Here is a 17,476-nt window from a genome sequence, read left to right on the forward strand (position 1 = left end):
GGACCTACAGATTAGAAACTCTAATGATATGAGATTAATTGATTAAACTCCTTTAGTCCAATTAATAAATATTCATTAACTACCAAGCATTCCACTAAAGAATGATAGTTGCACTCTTTGCATTGTAGATTTGTTTATGTGTCCATGAACATAACCAATCAACAGAGCAGTGACCCTTCACAAATGCTCATAACTACAACTGAGTCAAAAATATTGTTTTACCCATGTAGTTACACCTAACTCCTTAAGTACCATTGATTCCTCTAATGAACAAATAGTTTATAGTCCAACTATAAACTAACACCTCTCGGGTCAGTGAGAGGTTGAGATCTTATTGTTCGAGACTCGAAACCAACTATTAAGAGAGCAATTTATCTACTTTCGCAAGGAATGAGAATGAGTGAATTCCATCTTGTGTAGTTATGTTTCCAGCTCCCTAATAAGACAAATCCTCAAAATAGTAGGCTTATTGAGTCATCTATCAATGCCACTCTCACCTATACAGATCAAAGGACTGTCTTCATAAACAAGTGTTCACAACTCATTTAGGATTAAGGTCAAGTTTCCTATGGTCATCCTAGTGAAATGTAAATCTCTTCTAGTAACGGTGTTATATATAACGTCTATTCATTTCGTGGTTCGATCTTATACAAACTCTTTGTATATAATACCTCTGCTTGCATGCCTCCACATGAACGATCAAGATCAGATCATTAGTAGCACTTTACAATAATTATAACATCTACAAAGTGGGCCGTATTCGTAGTGTCACTAGGATAAGGTACCCAATCTTATCCATCTATTACAGATCATTTAGGTTATTACTTAAATATGATCCACCTGTATATCTCCACATACATGTTTAAGTTTCATGAAATAACCTTGAATCTTAGTTTACTAGATTGAATTAATGCAATCTAATCATCAAATAAAATACCTATGATTTTATTAGATAAATAATTTGTGTTAACATAACTACAAACTATGGGATACACTAGATTTAGGACATCAATCCCAATAGGATTTTCGTGCAAGAGAGATGTCATGCGTTGAAGGCTCAGAGTTGGTGACAAGAATGGGTTGAGTTGCCTATAAATACCTTAAAGGAACCTCATCTTACCACACAACTCAAAGGTCTCTCAATGAAGACTAAAAAGGGGAGAGTTGGAGAGAATTAGGGTTTCGAGGGTAGGCCATGCGTTGGAGTGGACCAACCATGCGTCCATGAAGAGGTCTAAATGTCAACTGAGTATAAGTTGAGCTGAGAAGACAGGCCATGTGTATGTATAGCTCATTACAATGATGTGAGTACACGACACGGGATGGTCAGGGGGTCAGAAGACCTAGTTCTTAAGCTTGTGGCAGAAACGCACGGGATGGTTAAGGGGTTGTTGGACCTAGTTCCTGAGCCTATGAAAAAAATCTCATATGGGATGGTCAAAGGACCGACGGGTCTAGTTTCTGAGCCCATAAGAGGGAAAATCTATGTGAACATAAGTAATAAGAGTAATCTGTTAATTGTCTACCGTGTAGGTAAAACAGGGAACAAACTCGTTCAAGTTTGAGGTTATAGTAGTAACCTCGTTATGTGATATATTGAGCTAATTGTCTCTCAGGGTTGAAAGCGACCCTGTAAGTTGTTTACCACTCGCTGAGCTTCTTGAAACTCATTCTTTTCTTTTATGTTTTTCTTCTCAGGTAGCGAAAGAGAGTAGTTCCAGGATGTTGCTAAGGTCAAGGTCTGCCACACTACAGCTGCACTTCTAGACTTAAGTTTGTTATCATGAGTTTCTGTAGTTAAAAGTCTAGAGTTGTTAAGTTGAGTTTGAGGATTATGTAAACTTTATGTTGGTTGTAATAAATAAGTTAAGCCAATGAGCCATTATTATATTTCCTCGATTGTAAGTTTACTAAGTAAAGTAGGTAAGAGATGAACAATAGGTATCACAAAAGGGTGGTATCTGCCATCTTCACGCCACCTTTCGGGCTTGGAAGGTAAGATCGGGAGGGGGTGTGACATTTGTGTTACTCTACTCGAACCCTTATTTGAGTTTATTCTAGTTCTTCATTTTCTTTATCTGTTGTGAAAGTTTTGTGCAATGTTTGCTTTCTTTCTCTTTCTTCTATCTTCTTACTGGAAATGGATTTTCAACTACTTCCTAACTTGGAGTATTGTTCCTATTCTTGTACTCTATGCACCACCATGTAACAAGTTAAATGTGGATATTCACGATTATTTGGTAAAAAGAGATTTGAAGGCTACTGCTCAAGCTTTTCAAGCAAAGGGAAAAGTGTCTTTGGATCCTGTGGGTGAGTATATTTGGATTTTGTTTCATTTGTTTGGTTCGACATGGAGTTCAGTATTGATGCGTATGAAGGCTTTCTATTTTAATGATGGTCAGTATTCTAGAATATATTTATTCAACAATATTTTTCTGTTATTTCTTTGGGTTGCTAATATGACAATATTTCACTTTATACAGATTTTCAAATCATTGTACTTGCCTCAAATTCAGGCTGTTTCTCTCTTTAGAGGATGCTCTCCAGAGTTCACTAATCAAATAATAAGCATTTTATTTTCTAGTTTGTAGCAGATGATAATTGTTTTTTTCTTTTAAGAAAGTTGTTTTGATTTTCTTGTTATTTATTTGGTTTGTCATTATAGGTTATTAGACTCCATGAGGAGTTTTCTGGGAAATGATAATGGAACAAGGACAAGCTTCAATATGTATTTCTGGAACAAAAAAGTTAGGAAGTAGATTTGTATTTTCTAGATCTATAATGTTATTTTGGTGTTAATATTTTGTAGATATTATGTAAATTGAAGATAATCTACAATGTTATTTTGATGTTAATGTCTTAATTATGTAATGTTGAGATAATATGTAATGCTATTTTGATGTCAATTATAGAAGAAAAGTAATTAAATGTTGAATATTTTAGTTTATTTGACTACATTTGTAAGATTTAAACAGGTTTAACATTTAGTAAATAATAAAAATTAATTTGGAAAAGAACCTCTCTCGATCCGAAATTTAAGGGGGTCGGGAAAAACAACATTAGCATAAATTATTTTTGGGACTTTTTCCCATGTTTTGTTGACGGGACGTTTTATATAATTTAGTAAAAATACATGTAATGAATGGAGCTTAAACTTGGGTCTAGAGGGGGCTAAAAGATAAATTTATCACTAGGCTAGTTAATGGTTTTGATATTTTGCCAATTATATATATATATAAAGAGCATAAAATTGAGGGGGAGGGGGGCTTGGGCCCATACTAAATCTGCCTCTGGTCATGCTCGTATATTGTTGGGAAAGGTAAACTCTCCCAACGCCTAAATTTGGTAGCATTGGAAAATGTAGCCTCTCCCGATGAAAATTTAAGGATTCTAGTGTTGAGATAAATATCATCCATACAATTTCGATTTTTCTCGACGGCTATAGATTGGCATCGGAAGAAATCACTTCTCTCGACCCAAAAATCAAATTTTTGGCATCGAGAGAAGACATTTCTCTCGATGCTCATATGGTGGCATTGGGAGGACCTAGAAATCGGATTTTGGGGTTGGAACAGACTTCTCCCAACACTAATATATGGGTGTGTCGGGTGAAAGCCTCTCCACTTTTACTGTAACGAAATCTTTTATTTCCGACGAAGTCACTTTTTTGCATTGGGATAAGGATTTTCTGACGAGGCTATCCCGATAATCCTATTGACGATTAAAAAAATGCGTCCAAAAAGCCTTTTTTGAGCTTTTTGTGATTTTTCTGACAATTTTAACTGTCGAAAAAGCGCAAATTTCTTATAGTGACGATATATTTTAACATGGATTGAATTGTCATATATCTAAATTTAAATTGGGCAATGAGCTACTACTTAGCTGGTATTATATTTTTGAAGTGACAGCTTATTTTGATGTTTAGGTAATAAAAAAATAGCCAGGATAAGATGTTCAATCAAGCTATATTACAAATATGATAGGGCCATTACCTATGTTGATCGAGTTTTTTAATTTAAAAACTAACAATTATTACCGTTGACATATTAGTCACATCACTTGAAACAATTATTCTAGTACATTTAGGTCTTCACTAGCTACAACCTTTTTTTTTTAGGAAATTTTGTTTGATAATTTATTTAGAACAAAATTGGGTTGTGCTTGTTTTGTTTCTCCCAAATAGTTTGTAAATGATCCAACCTAGTAATGAAATAGGGTTATATAGGGAAACTATTTGTTTTAAAAGTAAAAATTGTTACATAAAATGACACGTATGCATGTGTCATCATCTCTATGTATGGATGTGAGAATTGACACATCACATGTGGCATGTCCACCCTTCAAATCAAAAGTCAAACATTCTCATGTGACTTGTTTTGAGTAGCTTCTTCTCATGCTTGTCTCCCTCTTTTCATTTTGAAATCATTTAAAAAAAAAATCACCAAAATTTATGCCTCAATCAATATACTTTCTATCCTTAAAAATACCTAATTTTATCAATTATGGGATAAATTAAAAGTTGAAATCACATAAAAAGTGTAACTAGAAAGTTAAGTAGAATCTTTATTAAAAAAAAAAAAAAAAATAGAAGAATGAGAAAAAAAACTAAACATAACTCAATTAATATCAAGTATATACAAAATTGTATAAAGAAAGTATAGATATTAGCCACATAAAGTTTGTAGTTACAATTTTAATAATATGGTGGTTGGTGTGCATAATTATAACAAACAACTATTTATGTAGTTGGTGTATTCTCCAACTTGAGCACAACCTAACTGGTTAAAATATTAAAGTATACCAAATATATGTTGATTATTTATAATATAGCTATTTTTGCAATATACTTATGAGAACCTTTTATGATGGGGTCTCATGGTATCATACCAAACGCTGTTTGATATAAATACTCACTAAAATTGGTATATCTATATTTACTTTATGTTTAAATTCATCTCAATAATCTAATATGAAATTTAAATCAAAGTTATAGTGTTCATTATGAAAAATGAGAAAAGTCATTCGAGTTTTAAGTATAGTTCAACTGATTATGATTTTCATTTCACGATATGTGGAGTGAGTTATCGAACATTTGACTTCGAGAATGATACCACAAACTTATGGCAGTTGAGTTATGGTAGTGTTGGCAATTGATTAAGAATAATATATAACATTGACAAAAATGTTATTGCGATTTTAATTTCCACATTGTTGAAATAAAAAATTTGAATAAACTTATCCATACTATGTGCAATAATATTAAAAAAACCATACACTAATAATTAGTCAATAATTATTTTAAAAAAACTAGTGAAGAATTATATTTATTTGTTTTCTATAATTGCTAAACACAATAAAACTATGTGTATCATTGTCAAAATAAATAAAACTATGAGTATTTAGTGCTTAAATTTTAAGAAAATAAGCTATTATGTATTTTCATAGTGATAATCACCATAAAATAAATAGTTATTGTCAATTTCCCAATTCATTTTAATTAATACAGCTGAATTTGAAACTCTTCAACTTTTCTGAAAACGATGGGCACCAAGAAAATAGGAAATATCTTTTTTTTTTTTTTTTTCAAAATTTTAAATTTTGGTGGCTGAAATTGTTCCTCCGAATCTACTTCATCCTTCCCTTTTAAAAAAATTGGATTTTAAATTCTCATTGTAAAATATCAGTTGCTTCTCATCTCTTTAAATTTTCAATCAGAACTTTGTTAAGATTTATGGAAGATAATTTTCAAAAATAGAAAAATAAGAAAAACTATCACAAAATAATAAAATTTTAATATTTTTTGTTATAAATCGATAGAGACTGATAGAAGTCTATAAGTATTTATCATGATAGAAACTAATAGAAGTCTATCAATATTTATCTATATTTTCTTTGCTATTTTTATAAATAATTTGACATTTTTTATATTTGTGAAAATTTCTTATTTATGTATGTTTTTTAGTTGATAGTTTTAGTTCATAGTGACAAGGTAAGAAGGAAGTAAATTATAAACCTTTGAAATGATGGCAAAAGTATTTTTTTAAAAAACTTAAAGTTTAGGAACATAAAGAGTTGAGGAAATTAAAACTCCTCCATTTTCGACTTCTTAAAACTTAAGAATATATATATTTTTTCTAATATTATCATCAATCAACATTATCGAAAGATCCTGTCTTTTTTACTCTCTTCTTTTTCACGATTTTATTCTTTCTTCACTTTTTTTTTTAAGGTTAAAAAAGTACTTTTAGTCATTGAACTTTCATGAAAATAATAATTTAGTCCGAACTTTAATTTGTAATGATTTAGTCCTTATACTTTCAATTTTGTAACAATTTAGTTTCTCAACTTTATATGTAACAATTCAGTGCTTGCATTTTTTACTATAATAATTTAGTCCCTAATGTAAAAAATTTATCAAAATTAGATGTCAATTTTTAATACTTTATGATATAAATTAAACTTTGTATTTTGTAAAAATATTAAGACTCTAATTAGTTTAACAGTTTATTTATTCATAAAATCTCATTAAACCTTAATTTTAATTTCTACAATAGAGACTAAATCGTTGCAAATTTTAGAGTTCAAGAACTAGATTGTTACATAGTAAAGTTCAGAGACTAAATTATTATTACAAAATTGGAAGTATAGAGACTAAAGCGTTATAAACCAAAGTTTAGGAACTAAATTGTTATAAAATTGAAAGTATGAGGATTAAATTGTTACAAACTAAAGTTTAGAGACTAAATTGTTACTTACATGGAAAGTTTAGGGATTACGAGTGATTTTTAACCTTTTTTTTTTTTCTAATTGTTATTGCATGTTGGTCGCCGACTATGTGTTCACCGAAGAGGTTGTCGGCTCGTGAAAAAGGCTATGAGAAGTCGTCAGAACGTTGGATGTGTGAGTTTGAACCATATTGTGGATTTGTTACGTTGATCGATTTTTTTCCACTAAGATACGTGGTTTTTTTTGCAAAAAAAAGTGGTATTAGAGCGAGAGTGAAAGACGTGAGCTTAAGGCATTGAATCTGTGGGTTTTTCACGGAAATGGGTGAGAGATTTGGAGAGAGCGAGATTAGCAAGATTCTAATCCACGTGCAAAATGGACTATTAACGTAATTCACCATGATATGATATAAGCAAAAGGTATAAAAAAGAAGAGCTTTAGTTTTAAAAGGTAGAACATATTTTATTTTGGACCCAAATTATAGGTCATCCCACTCTCCAACTTGACTATAATAAGTGTTTAATTCATTGAGCCATTGTTCGGCTCGATAAATTATATTTATGTTTAATTCATATGACTAAAAGATTAATAGAATATTGAAATATGAAAAGTAAGAGTTACCACAGTCAAATAAAAAGATGAATATATTGATGTCCCTAATCACACATCGTGTATTGACATTTGAAATCACATGTCAAAGTAAATATAATTTAACTTATATAAAATATGCAACATCGACTAAGTCCGAAGTTTAAATCTTCACTATCTACTACTATATATTATTGAACTTACAAATATCAATATGAGGAGGAAAAACCCGTATTATGAGCATGAACAATGGGGACAAATTTGTAGACAACATTTATTTTATGGTTATAATTATGGAAAGTAGTTAATTCGTATCAGTGCCAAATAATTTATTATAAACCAAACTTTTTAATTTTCAAACTTTATTGCTATCTCCAAATCTCATAAATGCCTTCTACCACAACACAATAATTTCTTCTTATTGTTAATTAGAATAATACCAAAGTTACCACGATGTGACCTTCTTTAATAACATTTAATTCTCATGTAAGAATTCAAACACACTTATCTCTCTTAATACGATTAAATCGTAAAAATTTGCATACTATATTCATTTATCGTTTGTCATATTAGTATGTTTTTGAAATTAGATGTCTACTGAGTATTAAAAAAATATTTATAAAAATTAGGTTCTCGTGTGAACAAAGAAACTCGTAGTAGTATAAATCTTTTAAAATCATAAAAAATATAATTTAATGATGAAATGTGTGAATTAAAATGTAAAAAAGGTCCATTTTAAATGGAAAAAAAAACCCAATAGCTGAATCCTGAACTTTGTGTCTGCTTAGTCTCTACATAATTTTTTTTTTGTATAAAAATCTTTTTGTCTATTGGTTTTAAGTCTAATTTCTATTTTTAGTGTAAATTTTAAAATGAAACATTTTTATCTTTGAATTTTGAGTTTAGACCACGTTTACCAACCTATAATGAAAATTAGTATAATCGTAATGTAATTTCATTGATGATGGAATAATTGTAATGAGCCTGAATCGCAAATGTAATTGAATTACTTTTGATCATATTTACTTAAAATTATGAACTTTGTCATATTTACTGTTACCGTACCTTTGAGGGTCAAACAATAACGATAATGGTAAACGGTAACAGAAAAGGTGTCAAAATTCATAATTTGCTCTCTAGAACAATAACAATAACGGTAACAATACGACGTAATTTTCAAATGCAATTTGGATTGAGTACGCTTCGTTCATCAATTAGTTTGCATTTTTTTATTACAGATTTGGAAATGGGTCCCATGTATAGTATGAATGTAGAACACAAGTAAATAGCACTAAAGGTAATCAAATGGAGCCCATTTTTCACATTATCGTTGATTTATTACCTTTTCACTGGGGTAAACGTGACCTTAATTTTCATTTGATCTTTGAGTTTCAAAATGTTACATTTCTATCTTTGATTATTATGTTTTGTTTCAATTTAGTCCCTAAATTTCTATCACTTACTAAAATTTACATTATAATTGTTTTAAATGAATTAACTTAAAGTTAACACCAAAGATAAAAAATGAGGGTTAATAAAATCTCGAAGTTAAAAATACAAAGTATTGAAATTTAGAGACTAATCGAAAACAAAATTCAATTAAACCCAAGGACAAAAACGTAATATTTTAAAATCTTGATATCAAATGAAAATTAAATTTAAAACTCTGAAGTGAAAATGTAACGATAGGGACCAAATTTATAAAGCGAAATAGTATGGAAAAAAAAAAAAAAGAAGCTAAAATGGAAGTGAAAGAAGAGTGAGTAAGGAATGTAGAGGTAGGACCATGAGAGAATCCATTGGAAAGAAGACATTAAAAACAACCAAAGTGTCTGTATGTCTGTAAGGAAGGGAAGAAAGAGAGAAAGATTATGTTATGTTTGGAGTTTATAGTCGAAACGCAACCTTAAATTGTACAAAACGACAACACACAAACAATAGAAACTATAGAAATTGAGATGGGTTCAAATGAGTAGGGACAAAAATATTCTAAACCCGGTTCGGTAAAACAATCATCAAATTATTTTTAATAGTTAAGGGATAGAAAAGGGTTGTGTGGGACAGTAAAGCCGTTCTGTGAAACAGACCTGGTCGGCCAACCAAATTTTCCTTTTTTGAGTTGGTTGATATAGAAGGAATTAAATAATTATCCTACCCAATAGAGAAAATCTTATATCGTGATGCTTGTCCGTTAACATTTCGATACTCAAATTAGTAATCGTTTAGAGAGAGGTAGAGAATAGAGAATTCTTAATGTTTTCGATATACCTCTAATCATGATTCCTTTTTGATTATATAGAAAAATGGTTTCGTAATGATCATTTGGCTCATTAATTTGACTGTTACTAACTTAATCTAGTTGTTACGAAACACATGTAATTGGCTTTATAGATGAACATTTGGTTATAATTTGTCCATCATTGTCGATCCTATTAGGGTTACAACCTCCATACTTGAGTATTATTTTTCTCTCATAGTCGACCTTGTGAATCGGCCTTCATAAAATCTATGAAGTCGGCCTCTATGGCCTTCGTAACTTCCCTGGCCAACTCTAAGAGTTGGCAATCTTATAACAAGGATTGATCTCTTTAGTTCTTATGATTGAACTTATAAGTTGGCCACCGTAATTAATCAAATAAAGCCATTTCTCTTGAAATGATCCATGGGTCATACCTGTATGGTCGTACGCTCATTTTCAATTCTTTTTTATTTAAATTTGAAAATAAATGTGACGTTGAAGATCTTCCTTTCCTTGACAACTCTTGTTCAGTTGTTCTTGTTGCTCAATCTCATTGTCTCGTTTTGGCATCCAAACACACACGAAATAGTCGTCCTTTGTTAATTATTTTTGGGCTTTTCTTGTCGGCCCAATTTTACATTTCAAATGGGCTAATTTTAAGTCCAATTTTGCAAATTTATCCAACGTTCAATGCTCTTTTATCAGTTGAGGATAAGTTTCTAATTGCTTCTTAACTTAAAAAATAGACGGTTTAAACGTGATAATCATATTATTTTATTTTTTGTTTTTAAAATTCTCTCTCAGCGAAAACGAAAACAAAAACAAAAACAAACTTTTATTTATTTATTTTTTTTAATTTTCAAATTTAGGTTCAGTTTTAGAAAATATTGGTAAATAGTAGATAATAAATTAAGAAACTAAGAGGCGTTTAAAGGAATAATTTTCAAAACCAAAAATAAAAAAACTAAGTAATTATCAAACAAGAACTTAATTTCCAAAAATGATTCTTTAAGACCAATAATTTTTTTTTCCCTAACTCTTTAAATAATCATGTTAACAAATAGAGGAAGTATGTTAACTACCAACCAATTTTTAAGATAAATTGTGAAAAATAGCACCTTTAGATTTTCACCTTACAAAATTAGTATGTTTTTTTTGAAAATTCATAAAAATAGTTTTTCTCGGTCCATCTCGGGTGAGATGACCACCGAAAATTAGTTAAAAAATAACCTTTTTTCAACTTATCGATTATTTTGGGCCTCTCGGTACATCTCGCCGGATTATACACCGAAATTTGCTATTTTTTTTGTAATTTTTCCAAATCTTATAGTATTTTCAAATTTTCTCCAATTTCGATTATGTTTACTAAATATTATATCAAATTATTACAAATTTTCAAATATTTAGCATAATTTATGTTTCCAAAATTTTATGAATTTCCAAAATTCCAAATGTGTTTTCCAATTATCAAATTAGATTGTCCAAATCGATTCAACATTTTTAAATTTTGGGAAAGATCAAATTTTTCGAAAAATCGGGTAAGATTTGGGATATATATAGAATCTTGATAATTCTGCCCGAGATTTCATCGAGAAAACTCAAAATATAAATTTCGGTGTTAGTTATGTCCGGGATTTCATCAAGAAAGCTAAAATATATAGAATCTCGATGTTATTTGGTTCGAGATTAGCACCAACATGCATATAATCTCGATGTATAGTATAACGAGATGTACCGAGAAAGCCTCAAACAATCGATAAATTGGAAAAAGATGATTTTTTAAGTAAAATCTCGTAATTGATTTCGTTCGAGATTGATCGAAAAAAATTATTTTTACGAGTTTTCAAAAAAGATACTAGTTTTATTAGATAAAAACTTAAACGTATCATTTTCTAATTTTTAATTAATGTTCAAATACCTTTTAAGACCACCTTTTTAAGGTCAATAACTAAATTGGTGTTTAAAACTTTCATACGAAATAGTAAGAGAGCAAATGTGTATTTTATTCCATCCTACTTTAATTATACTAGTTTCATAACATATAAACAAACAGCTTGTAAGTCGGACTTATAAAAAAAGAATGTGTAAATTATTAAAATTAAAATGTTGTGCTTTTTTTCTTATTTGGAATTATGTGCATTCAGTTTTTATTTTTTCTAATGTTTCGGTTTGCTTTTACACATATCTAAATCAATATATAATCATATTATGTTTTTAGAACAGTGATTAATACTTAAATTAAACTATAATTTTTAAAACAACTCATATTAAAAAGGATAAAATGGTGACATCTTTAGCATAGTTTGATTGGTCAAAGATTATATATCTAGCTTTTAATTTTTCACTTTATATTTATTTTTTTCTTTTAAGAGAAATTTTCACCATGTTGAAGAAAGTAAAATAATATTTTTACATGGTCGTAGTCAATGACTAATCTTAAACTACCATTTCAACTATATACTTCAACCATTTAATACTTTAAAAAAATGGAAAATGAATAACTAAAAAAATAAAGACCAGGTTATAATAATAAAAATGTTGGGATATTATGTTATTTACGCAAGTAATCATTTTTTTATAGTCCACTACCTTGCTCCAATGATGTTAACTTCCAATCCTACAAAGTTCCAAAATTATTCAATTAATTTTTTTCAACCAATTTTTAGTAGATAATTGGCCTAATTAATGGTTATTAATAAAAATGAGGTGTTGAATTTTAGTAAGGCATATATTGGTAAATAATATTAGAGAAGATATTGGATAGAAACTAAATCTAAAAGATCTTCAAGATTCTTTTCCCTTTTCAAGGATCTTTCGATATGTTTTTTTTTTTTAAATTTATATATTTGATTACAAATAAATCGACAATTGCCATTAAAAATAAAATTAAATGAGTTGTTATGGGATTGGTTTTTTATATTTAAATATAATGCAATAAAATAAAATAAATTTTAAAAAATAAAAATAAAGTAAATAAATTGATAAAGATTATGTAATCTATGAAATCAAATGAATTTTATTTAGGTGAATTATTATATTTACCTAAAAATAAATTTTAGAAAATGAAAATCGATTAAAAACAAATATATATATGGTGGATATCATACCATCTATGAAACAAATTAAAAATTCAATAAAAGACAAACAAACATATCTTTCTTTCCCTAAATAAAAAATCAAAAAATTTATATACACATCAATTAAATTAAAAGTAGAAAAAATTGAATAAAACAAATCGAGATCACATATGAAATCATGTGGAGGGAAATGATGGGAAGTAATAGCCACGGTACGTTATTTGGCTCTGATCTTTTTCAAGATTATTTGATCTTTATTTGTTTTATTCCCATATCTTTCTTTCCCTACGCTCCTTTTCTATTTTCAAGCAAAATAACAAAGCAAACAAAAGTAAATAAGTTATTAATTTCAGTGAACCATTTAAATAAACTCCTAAATCAAATCCATCCCAAAAGAAAAAAAAAAAACAATAATAATACACACAAACACACACCTGCAAAAAAGACAAACAAACAAAATATTTCAATACAAGCCACTTGTTTCCAAAAAAAAAAGAAGAAGAAGAAGAATAAAAAAAAAGAAAGAATTAAATGGTGTAAAACAAATTGATAGAGATTGTATATTCTATGAAATCAAATGAATTTAATTGTTATATTTAAATTCAAATTTGCATAAAACAAATATGATGGATACACTACAAGAATTTTAGGCTTTAGTGTCGATTGAAAAAGGTGATATCGGATGTATAATGTCGGTTTAAAAAAAAAAGGATCTTTAATGTTAGTTTTAAACCGACATTGAAGATGGGCTACAATGTCGGTTTAAAACCAAAATTAAAGGCCTCTCATTTTTTAAAGCTTTATTAAAAATTATATTCTTCATTTCATATCAAATCTCCTCTCTCCTAATTTCACTCCTCTCTTACCAAACCTTCTCTTCTCCTTAGCTTGGCTGTGCTAATCACTTCCAATCGTCATCGTCACCGGTGTTGCTTGGATCTCCATCGTCGTGGCTTCTTCCCTGTGGTGGGTCATTGTCATAGGTGTTCTCCAGTTGTTTTTTTGTCGTCGCGTGGGCGTTCTCCGGTTGTTTTTCGTCGTTGCATGGGTGTTCTCCAGTTGGTTTTCGTCGTCGCGTGGGCATTCTCCGGTTGTTCCGTCGCATGGGTGTTCTCCGGTTAGCTCGTCGTTCGTCCAGTCGTGGAGGTGGAGGTGGGTCCAGTCGTGGAGATGGTTGTTCGCCGTTCGTCATACAATTTGATAAATCTGAAGGACTACTTTCATGGTTGAGGTCTTCACAGATCTTTTTAAGGTAAACACGTTCTTCTTTTTCTTTTTATCCTATAAAACATTCAATACGTAAATTTGTGACTTCTTGAATGTCAAATACAACATAATGGAAGGAGAAGAGTCCCTGTAAAGATTTTCACCAGAGGTTATTGTACAGGATCCAAAGATTAAAGAACAGTTGCCCTGCTTCCACACTTGATTTTATTTCATGGAACTATAGATTATTCCATACCATCAGATGCCAGGTAAATTGTCTTTTTCACAAGTCTTGCTATATTTTATGCGTGAGAAATGGAGCTAAGTATGAACAAAATAGCATTCAAGGTGTATTTTACTGCATTATTATATGAACGAGTTCTTTTGCCAGAAGTGTTCTTCTCCTTAGCCTCTCAAATTGTAAAATAGCCCAAAATCTTTTGTTTTAAAATCTGAAGAAATTTCAATGTTAGTTTGAGAATTCAACTTGTTATTTGAGCTTGCTAGAGGTACAGGTATGCTAATATTTCTGCAGACATACATAATTTCTTTTTTTTTTTGGGTTTTAATTTGTGTAGTAAGAGCTTTGTAGGGGTGCTTGAAAAAGTTGGAGTAAACGTTGGAACAGTTTTAGACAAAGAAAAGACACATACAGATTTGTTTGTCCAGGTGAGAGTAAAACATTTTTTTATGCTTCTCTTGGTGCTGTAATAAAAGTAAATTGCATTACACTTCTGCCTTTTATTCAAATCACAAACATACCTAAGACCTTATAATGCCTAGATGTGGGTTTTAAAAATTTTCTCAAATTCTCATAGGATACGATGAGAGGTGGTAAAGATTAGTTGGTTGAAGATTTGATTTTCATCATTCATGAAAATGATAGGGATGCACTTGCTACAGATGCAATGGCTCACCAAAGGAGGCATCTCGTACCAAAGTTATTGTTGAAGTTAGCACGTAATGTTAGCCCATTTTGATCTGCTAACTTGATTACTTGGTTGACTAAGCTTGATTGGTGAGTTTCGGGTGTTATTTCATTAATTTTATGTTTTGTTTCAATGATTAAGTTTCTTGAAATTTGTTAATGTTGGAATGAAATTAGTTAAAAAATATGTACTTGGTTGATAGTCTTCTTTGGTGTGGTTCAAGTGTAATCAAAATCATTTTCTTTCAATTATATATAAACTAATTTGGTCTTACTTGGTTGATTAAGCTTGATTGATGTGATTCAAGTGTTATTTCATTAATTTTATGTTTTGTTCCAATGATTAAACTTCTTGAAATTTGTTAATGTTGGATTGACGTAGTTGACTAGAGAACAGTTCTTAAAGCTTATGGATTGTGGGTTGTTTGAGTAGTTTGCTTGAAAAGGTAAATTTTTTTTTTTTATATTAGCAAAATTCTTTGAATGCTTCTAAAGTTTTGGATTAGATTTAGTGTTGGAATGCTACGACTATCCTGCAGTTATGGTAGTCATAGCTTAGTTGTTTATGACTTCCATTGAGTGGTTTATGGTAGTGAAACTTCTTAGGCATCCTTTGGTAGTTTATATTTATGCATTATTTGTCTAAATGCCGGTTGCACTATGGTAATTTGTGGGTTATTCATGCATTGTGGGTTAGGTTAATTCTTCATTATTCAAGATAGGAAGATTGCATTGGACATGTTTTAAAACTGCTAAGGAGGTAAAAATCTTGCTTGGGTTCATAAAGTTTGTTTATTTTCATTAAGTTGTTTGAGTTTATAAGCTTATGAATTCATGGTGGTCATCCAACTTTGCCTTCTTTCGATGATCTGTATCATAAGCAACAATTTTCTTTCTTTATTAATTTATTTTTCAAATGCTTTGCTCTTCTTAACAAAATAGTTTATATTCATTCCATTGGATAGGACCATTTGCTTTTCTGCTTGAATGTCCCTTTGTTAAGAGTGTGTGCTTGTGATATGACATGTTTTTGGATGTTTTGCTTGTTAATTGATTCTTGAATGTCCCTTTTATTCATTATTAGCTTTTCTTGAAATATTTATAGAAAGAGTCTAACTCTAAGGATACGGTTTATTGTGATATTTGTTTGGATTGATGGAATTTTGAACTTTGTTGAATTTTTATTTTTTGGCTTTTTTTTTTCATTGATAGGAACCGAGTCCATGAATCTGGAGGTATAAGATCGAATGCCCATGTGACAACTTTTGAGATTTGAAGTCAAGTGAGTAATTAGATATGAGTTTTTGTAAATCATTGTTGTTTATGTTTGAATGTCTGAAGAAACCTACAAGGAGAGTTTTTGTAAATCATTGTTGTTTTTGTGACAACTTTTGAGATTTGAAGTACATTGTAAGCTAAATTTGCTTATTGATATATGTGTTCTTGAATATTCATTTTTTGGGAATTTTGATAGTTCTGTTGAGAACAAGTGGTGTGGAATATTTTTGGGAGTGTGTTTCTTTGAACATGTTCAAGGTAAATTTTTGGTTTTGTTGTGGTAGCATCGTTATGCTGCCGAAAATTTTTCATCGTCTTCGTAGCTCATATCTAGGTAACCATCTTCAAGATATTGAAAAAGAAAATTCTCTTATTTATTCAACTATTGAGTTTTCTTGTTTTGCAGGTGCAACAAAGGAGTAAAGATTTGGTATCACAACCTCTTTATGCTTTTTCTTGGGGAACTCTAGATCCAACATATTCACTACAAGAATTTTGTCTTGAATATACCACTTATGCACATTCTCAATAAACACGGTTAGTTGAATATTAATTCTGATCACATTTTCACTTTCAATCCTTTGTCTTAAACCTTTTTTGTGTGTGATCCTTTGAATAATAGTGGTCAGACAAAGATGCCTATAATCAGACACTACTGAAGCTGGAGGGTCTGTTCAAGAAGAATTATGAAGGGATCCATACTTACCAAGTGGAGAGAGACAGTAAACTTATAATGTTTGTATTACTTGTAATTTGTGTTTTCAAGGCCTGAATTATTGTATGACCTTTTAAATTTTAATTTTATAGCAGAATTTGTGGATTAAATGTAATAGATTTACAATCCATACATGAATAATATGTCATACGTGCTTCGTTGTAGTAGTTATAATGTTTGATGATGATGTGTCATGTTATCCTTTTTTATCGACATTAAAAATGGATTGGACAATGGCATTAAAAAAAATGGACAATAATCGTAAAAAACGGACAATAATTTTGGATTTTAATGTCGGTTTAAAATTGACATTAAAATTGGTTCAAAATCGACATTAAAAGGCTTTAATGCCGGTTGACAACCGACATTGAAGGTCGTGTTATAAAAGGTCATATATAATCTATGAAATCAAATATTCATATACACTGCAATTAAATTAAAAAATAGAAAAATTTGAGTAAACAAATCACATAATCTTCAAATCCATGAGGGAATTAATAGCTAATGTTTTGATTCTTTTATGTTATTTTGCATCTTCATTTGTTTCAATGAAGTTACTAAAATCAATGCATATATTGCCCTGATCTCTCCTTATACATATATTCTTAAATCACACACACATTTGCAGAAAACAAATAAATAAAATATTTACATGAATTACTAAAATCAATGAACATATTGTCTTGATCTGTCCATGTAAATAAACTCTTAAACTCCTA

At 29.8% G+C, this 17,476-nt stretch overlaps 1 long non-coding RNA gene across 7 annotated transcripts; it reads left to right on the plus strand.

The window, feature by feature from the left end:
- Positions 1-13,440: 13,440 nt before the first annotated feature.
- LOC120081269 (uncharacterized) lies at positions 13,441-16,956 on the plus strand. Of its 7 annotated transcripts, none has more exons than XR_016530579.1 (8): positions 13,441-13,882; positions 14,018-14,105; positions 14,415-14,505; positions 14,655-14,854; positions 15,147-15,524; positions 15,977-16,046; positions 16,449-16,579; positions 16,665-16,956. It is a non-coding gene; the product is annotated as an uncharacterized LOC120081269 (long non-coding RNA). The 7 variants fall into 7 exon arrangements; XR_005482755.2 differs by having other exon boundaries at positions 15,147-15,210; XR_016530581.1 differs by having other exon boundaries at positions 15,462-15,524.
- Positions 16,957-17,476: the final 520 nt, after the last annotated feature.

This window comes from Benincasa hispida, chromosome 7 (assembly GCF_027475165.1).
Source record: "Benincasa hispida cultivar pf3 chromosome 7, pf3_genome.v1.1, whole genome shotgun sequence".
In the NCBI taxonomy this organism is placed as follows: Eukaryota; Viridiplantae; Streptophyta; class Magnoliopsida; order Cucurbitales; family Cucurbitaceae; genus Benincasa; species Benincasa hispida.